General features: G+C 36.3%; 1 long non-coding RNA gene across 1 annotated transcript; it reads right to left on the reverse strand.

The window, feature by feature from the left end:
- Window positions 1-1,337: 1,337 nt before the first annotated feature.
- On the reverse strand, window positions 1,338-9,155 carry LOC140608293 (uncharacterized). Its single transcript, XR_012010314.1, has 4 exons — window positions 8,813-9,155; window positions 6,967-7,091; window positions 2,221-2,351; window positions 1,338-1,873 (listed from the first exon to the last, which is right to left on the reverse strand). It is a non-coding gene; the product is annotated as an uncharacterized lncRNA (long non-coding RNA).
- Window positions 9,156-10,725: the final 1,570 nt, after the last annotated feature.

Below are 10,725 nucleotides of genomic sequence, written 5' to 3' on the forward strand. Positions count from 1 at the left end.
AAGAAACAAGTTCAGCAACATTACAGGAGACAAAATCAACATGCAAAAATCAACGGCATTTATAGACAATAACAATAAACAACCTGAAAATCAAACTAAGAAGAAAGTTCTATTAATAATAGTATTAAAAATATGTAGAAGTAAATCTAAGAAAAGTGGTACATAACTTGTATACTGAAAACTAAATAAAACTAAATAAATGGAAAGACAACCCATATTCATGGATTGGAAGATTTAGTGGTGTTAAGATGGTGATACTCCCCAAATTGATCTGTAGTTTCAATGCAAGAGGTATCAAAATTACAGCTGCCTTTTTTTCTTCTGCATAAATTGGCAAGCTGATTCCAAAATTCATATGAAAATTCAATCCTAGAATAGCCAAAGCAATCTTGAAATAGGAGTAACAATTTGGGATGACTCACACCCCTCAATTTCAAAACTTAATACAAAATTATGGCAATAAAGACTGTGTCACGATGACATAGGATGAATGTAATAAAACCTAGAGTCCAGAAATAAATCCTGACGACAACAAAAAAATAAATATTTTTAATTTTTTTTAATTTAAATTCAATTAAATTAACATATAGTATATTATTAGTTTCAGGGGTAGAATCTAGTGGTTCATCAGTTGCATATAACACCCAGCACTCATTATATCAAGTGCCCTCCTTAATGCCCATCCCTCAGCTGCCCCATCCCTGCACCCTTCTCCCCTCCAGCAACCCTTAGTTTGTTCCCTATAGTTAAATGTCTCTTATGGTTTTCCTCCCTCTCTGTTTTTATCTTATTTTTCCTTCCCTTCCCCTAAGTTCTATTTTGTTTCTTAAATTCCACATACGAGTAAAATCATATATTTGTCTTTCACTATTAATTAAGGTATTAACATAATACCTTCTAGTTCTAGCCACATCCTTGCAAATGGCAAGATTTCATTCTTTTTGATGGCCGAGTGATATTCGAGTGTGTGTGTGTACATAACACATCTTCTTTATCCATTCATCTGTCAATGAACCTCTGGGCCCTTTCCATATTTTGGCTTTTGTGAACATTACTGCTATAAATGCTGGGGTGCGTGACTATTGATTACATAAAATAGTAATGAGAGTTTGTGGCTTAGATTTTTAGAGCTAAAATACATGACAGAAATAATAGCAAATCTTCACCCTCACCTCTACCTGGTCTTTTTAGTCTTCCCATGATTGAGGGAACCTGAAGAGCTGAAGAAGAGATTATTAGTTGGAAAACATGTTTGAAAAAAAAATGTTTGATTTATTTTGGTTTTTAATCTGAAGAGGATTTTTGCTATTTTATGCCTTCTTGATGATTATTCTCACTTTTGTTATTATGACAACTGGGAAATGGTCTCTGTGTTTGGTTGATTTGTTTGGGTTTGTGAGTGTCTTGCCTATTTTGGGGGACTCAGCATTCTTTCTGAGCACACAAGTTTGTTGAAAGCATGGTTCTGACAACACAGCTTCCGTCCTACATGGTAAAGTGACTGACTGTCCATGAAAATTTCAACACCACCTTTCCAGGAAGGAATGTGTCACACAATGGTGGTGATACATTTTGCCATTCTCCTGATTCTCATAGTATTTCAGAGGACAAAGTCCTATCTTCATTGCCTTATGATGGTTTCTTCCTGGGCATTCCACCCTTGTCTTAACAGCACAAAAGTACGTCTCTTCATGGAACAAAGAGGGAGCTCCTTTGCAAGGTCAGACAGGGTGCAGCCAGCTTCCCGGTGCTTGCCAGTAAAGACCTTATCTGCTGATCGGGATGAGTTTTTTCCTTATCTTGAGTTCCTTCTTAGCTTTTTGTGAATATTTGTTTCCTCTGGTAGCTCCACTTACAGGTGGAAGGGGAAGACCTAGGTTTGACCCAGAGGGTCAGAAGGGCAGGAGACAGAAAGGCAAAAGTGCAAAGTGTGGCAAAAGACAACACACGCCAATACTACACTTAAACTATTTATTAGTCATAAAGAACTTTGAAAATATGAAAAACATTATTTTCCCTGCCCTGAGGAAAAAATTACATGCATGCAAATACAAATTTTGCACACAATTTCAAGGCATTTCTAGAAAGTCCAGTGTTCATTTACGAACATGGATCTCAGGACCTCTGGCTTTAACACTCACAATAAAAAGGAATAAAATTATGAAAATTAAAACTACCATGAGAAAGTGAACAGAAATATGTATTTTTTAATATACCAACCCACTTAAAAGCTCAACTTTTCAATATCTTCCCAGACTCAGCAGTCAGTGCATCAATGCCATGCATTGTTCTTCCTCCACTTAAAGAACTGTCATCAACAATGCCTTTCATTTTTCCAGGTAGCATATCCACTGAAGCAAGACAGTAAAAAGAGAAAAGAGAAAAGGAAATCTCAGCACATTTGAGATCATGCACTTGATAAAATTGTTTTCTTAGCCAGACAAAGTGTGAAATTCTTTTCATGGTTTTTAGAGTAAGTGATTTGATGAGATCATTATTCAGCATGTTGCCCAGAGCTGCTCCCTTACTTGAGCACAACCCTGAAAATGTTTCCTCCCATCCAACTTCTTCTCCACTGATGGAACAGGAAGATTAACAGAATTAGGTGTCTCTCATTTGTCCCTTTGTTATTTAGCAAGACTACTAGCTCAGACATTTGGAAAAGTTTTGTGTCTGAATTTTAAAAATATGGTTCATTTTATTGTTCTACTTTTTATGGGCTCAGGTATTTTTTCCTACTCCATTCCATCCGTTTGTAAAGTCTATGTATCAATAATATAAAAGATCATCATTTAAACTTTCTTCACCTCTGACTTGGTTAATGCTCAAGAAAATGTCTTCTAACTACATTGATTAGTATTTACTTTTGCTCTCTAACAGAGGACACAAGAGATCCTAGGATTATGTCCTCTGAAAGATGCATCGTTAATTAAGAAAATATATTTTTCTCTGATTCTAGACTTTTCATTTCAAGCCTAAAATTAATTCTTTCTGTACTGTTCGGTTAAGCTCCTGATTTGGAGAGAAGAGAGGGAAAAGTAGAGAGGGAAGCAAAAAGAAACCAAGGCAAAATAATTAATTAAAGATCTGCTATGTTTCCAGGAATATGTGAGAAAATGTCATTTTTCTCTCATCTTGTCCTCATGTCAATCCTGATGTAGAATTCGTAAACCAAACAATCTCTACCTTGACAAGCCTGTTAGTAAACTAGTTATTGATGATACTACTGCTCAGGTTCAGTTGGCTCATAGCTGTGACTCTGAAACCCCGGCTAGTCCTCCCACCCTACCGCCCTCACTGTTTGTCAGTCTTATACTGACTTTCTTAATCTCTAATACTGGTTTTGCCTTTATGTTTACTTATATAACTACATCATATCTTTTTTACTTATACCTGCTAGCATATTATTTTCCACACAGTTTTCTGTGTCCTTAGGTTCAACCTGCATCTTGCAAAGAATAGATAGTTAGATATTTTCATGCAGTCTAGACAACACTATTTTATAACTCTTTTTATAACTTGTGATTATGAATATATTTGAAATTATGTTTCCGATCTCATTTGATTTTTTTTCTGTTTGTACTGCTTCTTCTGAGTTTCTTTATTTTTCCCCTCCTTTCTTCCTTTGGATTATTATATTAATTCTATATTTTCTTCATAATTTGTGAAATTATTCTGTGTTAACATGCATGCTTAACTAAATATGAAGATACTATTTTTATCCTCATTTTGAGCCATGTGGTTATCTTGGAGCACAGACTCTACTATGCCTTCCTATTTTACATATTATGCTGTTTTCTCTCCTTCCTTTATCCAAACAGACACATCATTTGTTATTGTTTTAGTCTTGTTTATTTGGATTTGTTCCAATTTAACAATGCATTTGCTTAATATTGTTTTTCCTCCTGAAGTATGTTCTTTAGAAATCCCTTTACTGAATATTTGGTATTTCTCTGAAGCATTATCTTTTGAATTTTTACTTAGCTGGGTTGGTAACCCTACTTTGTTATTTTCTCTCAACACTTTGAAGAAAATACTATATTATTATTGCTTCTCCTGTTATGCTGGGCAGGCCATTCTCCCTCGAACTGTCATTCTTTTTCAGGTAATTCGTCTTTCCTTAATAACTTCTTTCAAATCTCTCTTTGTCTTAGATGTTTCAGAGTTTTACTGTGATGTATTGAAGTATGGATATCTTTCTGATTCCAACCTGTGATTCAGTAAATCTGAGGATTAATGACTTTCATTATGAATGAATTTTATCCACTAACTTTACAAACAATGCCTAGAATCTTCCCTACTCTCTCTTCCTGGAAATATTGTCAGATACATATTAAACTTTTGAATCTTCTCTTTACCTCCTTCCACATGTTACATGTCTTTTTTCCGTATTCTCAGCAAACCCTTCAGTGTGGGCATCCAATCCTCTCTTTAGTTCTTTCTGATCAGTTTAATCAACATGGGGTATGTAATTCAGTAGTTATATTTTTTAATTATCAAAGTTCTTTTTGGTTCTTTTATAAATCTCCTTATAAATTTTTATCAATCTCTCATACCTGGATCACTTTTTCTACTCCATATTTTATTTCTTTTTTACACAGTCAATTTATGTATGCCTCTATATTACAGTACCTTAATTTCTTGCTGACCTTATTCTGTTTATAGTTTCTACTGGCTTTGGTTATGGCTGCTCTTCTGAGTATGTGTTGTACAATTTAGGATTATAAACATATAACTGACTGATATCAATCAGTAGTAATCTTGTGCTCATAGGTGAAGATGTTTTCTTCCAGAGAGTACTGCTTGCTTATACTGAATAGAGCATTGCCAACCTAGAAATAATTTAAATTAATTCTTGGTGTAGGGTTTCCTAAGCTGTGCAATTACAGCAATTATCCAAGGAAGAAAAATTGTTTATTAATATTGTATTAATATATGAATTTTTTATTTGGTACCAAAACTAAGCAGACAAGGTTCTCTGTCGTCTCCCTTTTCCAGAGGTCAATTTTATATTTTTCATGGCCCACCTTTCCCTAAATATGTAGCTCATTACTAAGTGGGGGAATTTTAATTCTTATCTTCTTCTACAGGGTCAAGGCCTTGTCTTGTATCTCTGTGCAGCTAACCCAGGAAGCTAAAGCATCAAGGCTTGCTTAACACTGTTTTCAGTTCTGTCTTAATTTTGACCTCTGGGAATATCCCTTATTATATTTGTGTATTTATAAACTTGCTCACTTACACTTAGTGAACTTGATTATGCACTTAAAATTATGTTTCTCTATTTTACCCAATATTTCTACATTTTCAGCATGGAAAGTATGTTCAGAACATTTAGCCTTACCATAGTGTCAGAAACAAAAGTCTGAAATATAATATTTGTCGTAGGGACATTTCTCTATGTTCTTTTTTTTTTTTTAAGATTTTATTTATTTGAGAGAGAGAGAGCAAGAGAATGAGTACATCAGAGGGAAAGGCAGAGAGACAGGGAGAAGCAGACTCTGCTGATCAGGGAGCCCAATGTGGGGCTTGATCCCAGGACCCCAGGATCATGAGCTGAAGGCAGACACTTAACCAACTGAGCCACCCAGGCTTCCTCAATAGTTCTCTGTGTTCTATAAATTTCCTTTACTGTTCTAGATCTTTTACTTGGGAAATCATCAAGATCTAGAAGGGAAGACTTTTAGAGTAAAAAACGAAGGCCCATGTCAGTTGCCATGAAAAGTCATAGTTCCTAATCTAAGTAAAACTACTGAGAAATAAGACGAGGACAGAAAGTGGGTAAATTAATAATTTCTTGCCTCTGTCATAAGAAAACCATAGTCTCCAAATGGTAAATAAGTCAAAATGCAGTCCATGTTTAGGGCAACAGTCATGAATCTTTAAGCCATTTTCTTTCATCTACCACCTTTGTGTTCTTATTGCTTTTTCTGTTGTTCTGAATATAACTCTGGTGTGATGGGACTCCTTCTACATACTTCTAAATGAACTTGCTTCACCACCAATATTTTATACCACTCTGGCTTATACAATTTCTGGAAATGAGATTGCCTTTAACCATATTGAAAAAGTGAAGAAAGAAAGAAAGAAAGAAAGAAAGAAAGAAAGAAAGAAAGAAAGAAAGAAAGAAAGAAAGAAAAGGTCAGTATGCCATGTCCCATTCACACCTCATCTTTTTTCCACTCACTGACACAGTTCTTATCTCTATAACTTAGGAACCTGTGTTGGCCAGCACTGGACCACTTACTTCCAGGGCAAAAGTGAGTGGTGAATGGCCATTTTTCTTGATCCTGAATTTTAAGAATGGTAAGACAAATTGTCCTATACCTACCATCTCATCTAGAGATGTGGCTAAAATCATGTCCAGTCTTGGTACAGCCAATACAATCAATATGTTCATTGATAGATTTTAATTCATGCATCTATTTCTAACATTATATTCTGAGAGGAAAGCATTCCCTTCCTTCTTTATCATCCCCTGTAAGAGTTTCACCAGACTGCTGTGATTCTATAGTCCAGTTCTCCACAAAAATTAGCTCTGCTGTGGGGTAGATGGGCCAAATGAGTTTAAAAGGTCATAGAACTGAGACCATGTACTGACAGGTACCATGCACCTTAGCAAGAGGAGTCTAAGCATTAAGACAAACCACATCCCACTTGTCAGGAGATGGAATCAAATCTGTCAAGAAGAGATGCCTCCCACTTGCACCAGGCAGCTCAGGAGTCTCCCGAAGGCTAGTAAAGATAAGGGGCACAATCCATTTTTACTTTTGCAAAAGTAAAAAAGAGAAAGAAAAGCAAATAATTCAGAATCAAGACAAATGTTTATTCTAACATCCTGATTTCTCCAAGGAAAAACATTTTTTTTAAGTTTTCACAGCATCAACCAGCATTATAATCTGATCCTGAACTTCGGTGTTCCTCTAGCCAGAAAAGAAGGCTTTGTGGAGTATATTATAAGAAACCTACCAGTTCTGAAGATAAACATCCATTAACTTTGCTGTTATTATGTCTCCCAGGAAGGTAGCATTTACACTGGTGTGACACATCCATCAACCGTCAGGCAATTTCTCCTAGGCCGAAGTAGAACATTCCTAAAACAGTTGAGGCCAGCAGATGTGTTTACAAGCTATCTGGTCCAGGTGACCCAAGATGAGTTCAAGATAGTATCTAAAATTGCCCAAGGTGAATTTGTAAGAATGGGGACAACAAAGAAGATAGAGAATGAAGAACTTTTTAACTTTGCTGGGGAACCCATTTGAGAATTTTTTGAACTGTCTCCAACGTCTCAGGCATGAACTTCCCTTCCCTCTTTCCCAATGGCAGAATGAGACTAGCTTTTAAATTGCAAACACAGATGGAAATTTCCCAACACCTACTTTGAGTTGTGGAGTACTCAGCCAACAAGTCTTTCACACAGTTAGTAAGGTGCCATGTCAAACAAAATTTGAAAGTGTCCATCCAAGACCTATTGAAATTTAATTTTATTATAAGTTTCTCCAGCCCTATAGGAGAATTTCCTATGCCAGGCATAGATTCTATAATGAGCACATTTGGTGGGGAAGAGTTGCTTGACAGATCAATCTGTTGAATTTGGTGGTGGAGTTCTAGATGGAAACTAGTTCTTCAAATAAAAATCAACAACTACCATTGTTGTATGTAACAACTACTTTATGGGTAGAGCCCATTTAAAGTTTGTTATAATACAATATTGATTTAAATATTTTAAGCAGAAAAAAAAAAACTTTGATATATGATTTTCTTCTTTAGAAAACTTTATTGATTTTATAGGCATGTAGAGCCAAGATTTACTTCATTTTATCTCCAAAAAGTTCAATCATTTTCTACTCTTAGATTATAGACTATTAGTTCATCCGTTAAATCATCCAGATTTTATGCCTGAGATTTACTTGAGATTTGTTCTACTCAAAAGCTGCTCTACTCTCAAAGTTAAAGAGGTAATTGTCTCCCTAATTTCAATCTTTAAAATCTCTGGTACAAGTCTCCCCACAAAAATAACTTGCCATCATGAAGACCTGTCATCTATTGACCTCTCCACTTTCATTATCTCCTCCTTTCTTCCATACTTCTTTATATTTCTTTTCTTCTTCAGGTTGGAATGGATGGCCCAATATTATGGTCAATTTCTTACAAACAGATTTTTTTCTTTGTCCTTCCAACAGCCATGAATGTAATAACCATCTGCCTCCTCCATGTCCACACTCACACAGCTGACAATTGCACATAAAAAATCATACAAATGTGATCCAACACCAGCAAAGAACCCTAATTCATTTCTCAATAGCATCAGTAAAATCACTTCTCTCTCTCTCTCTCTCTCTCTCTCTTTCATCCCCTCCCCTCTCTCTCAGGATTGGGCTTATAATGGTTACATGTATAACCATGCTTCAGTAATTATTGATCCATGAGGAAACTTATTTCACTTCTTGGAAAGACTGTCTTATGTGTTTTTCCTCATTCCTCAAACACTATACTCCTGTTTTTGCTTGGCTCATTACCTAGTACTTCACAAAGACGATCCTCAGTATCTGATCTGTTTCCCACTTTTTTTACCCAAACTTTATATCTCTTCCTGTGTGAAAATAGAGGAAATATCCTTTTCCCTAGTCAATGCAGAATCTATCCATCTCAAACTTTCCATGGACTTTCCTGAAGACCCCTCCTTTCTCCAGGATTCTCAATCTTTCTCATTACAAGGCCTTTTTCTTCACAGGCAAGCTCCAGTATCTACTATCAAGTAAAATAAAGATAGTAAGAAATCTTTCTCATTGCCTGTCCTTTTCCAGATACTCACGTTTCACTGCTCTTCTTCAGAGCCATATTTCTTATGTTGCCTATTCATTATCTCTGATGTACAATTTCCACTTGCTACTCAACTCATTTCAGTCTGGCTTTTTTTTTTTTTCTCTTACCACTGATTGAAACTGATTGCATCAAAGTCATCAACTACCTACATGTTGCCCAACCCAATAGGCAGTCCTCAGTCTGCTACATAAAAGTAACAACTAAAACAGTCTACTCTCTGCTTCCTGAAATGTTTTCTCTTAAGGCTTTCTCTGTGCCATCTGTTATGTCTGAATGTGTCTCCCTTTAAATTAGTATGTTGAATCCCAACCCCCAATGTGGCTGTGTTTGGAGATGGTGTCTCTAAAGAACTAACTAAAGTTAAATGAGGTCATAAGGGTGAGGCCCTGATTCCACAGGATTAGTGTTCTAAGAAAATACACCAGAGCTCCTTCCTTCTTGTTTGTTCTCTTCCCACATGTGCTCAGAGGAAAGTCCACAAATGGACAAAGCCGGCATCTGAGAACAGGAAGAGAACCCTCACCAACAAGTGACCATGCTGCCACCTTTATCTCCCACTTCCAGCTTCGGGAACTGCAAAAAAATAAATTTCTTTTGTTTAAACTGCCAACGTAGGGTCCTCTGTTACAGCAGCTATTGCAGACATCTTCTCCAGATTTTCTTCTAATTCTTTCACTATGCTTTTGAAATTCCAGCTCAGCTATTCTAGAGTTAATATTGGAATTCCTATACAAAACCTTTATCTGATCTCTTTATATCTCTGCCAAGGCAGTCTCAAGCTTTTCCTTGGTTTTAACTATCATCTAAAGGCTGATAACTCCCACAATTATATCTCCAGTTGAAATTTCTTCTGAAATTTTAAGAATTTCATATCCAATTGATTATTAACTGAGAAAAGAAAATGTTAGAAGATGTCACTGGCTCCAAAGCTTCTACACAAAAGTGATACTCATGTTCACACTCCCATTCATCAAGGCAGGTCACCTGGCCATGTGTGACTTTAAAATACGCCTGGAGGAAGAGAAAGAATCAAACATTTGTGATCATCTCCAATCACTACCATAACATCAAAACCTGTTTCTCCCTCTTTTGGTTGAGGTATCATCTACACCTTAACGCTTATTCTGCTATTCACTCGGTTGCCAAAAATTTATTGGCACACTTGATTACTTCCTTTTCCTCATTCCCCATGTGCAATCATCTGGTAATCCTGTGCATTTCTCCTTTAAGAAATATCTAGAATGCGTTTTTTGGCATGCCCATACCACCCACCCAGTGCTGATCACTGTTTTTTCTTTCCTGAACTAATAGAGCATTGTTATCACTGAACCTCCCATCTCTGCCTTCTGTTCATCCTGCTCTGCAGTTTCTTTATGATCCTTCTCCCATCCATTTTCTCTATGTCAGGTAGAATGGTATATTGGAAGCAAAAAAAGAAAGTCAACCATGCCAGTAGCTCCCATCAGCATCTCCCAACATGTCTTGAACCACTTTTCTCACTCACTGTTCTTCAGCCAGGAGGACTTTCAAGCTTTGCCATCTTCCAGACATGCTCACCTTGGCCTGATCACTTGGCTGTGTACTTCTCATCCTGGAATACCAGCTTAAGTAACATTCTCTCAGGCAGAATTTTTCCAATTACCTTATTTTATCAATGACTCACATACCACTGACTCCCATTTTATTTCCATTACAAAAACTCCATTTCTGATACTTTAATAATTTTGCAATCAGGCATGCATTTACATTTCCTTATCTGTTATCTTTCTTCCAGCAGTGGACAGGATGTCTGTCTTTCTCATTCTCTAGTATATCTCTGGTACTTAGCACAGGGCCTCAATAAATGTTTGCTCAATGAATAAAGGACAAACACCAAGCCTGCAAAGTTCAGGTCAATGTTTA

Source organism: Canis lupus, chromosome 17, assembly GCF_048164855.1.
Source record: "Canis lupus baileyi chromosome 17, mCanLup2.hap1, whole genome shotgun sequence".
Taxonomy (NCBI): Eukaryota; Metazoa; Chordata; class Mammalia; order Carnivora; family Canidae; genus Canis; species Canis lupus.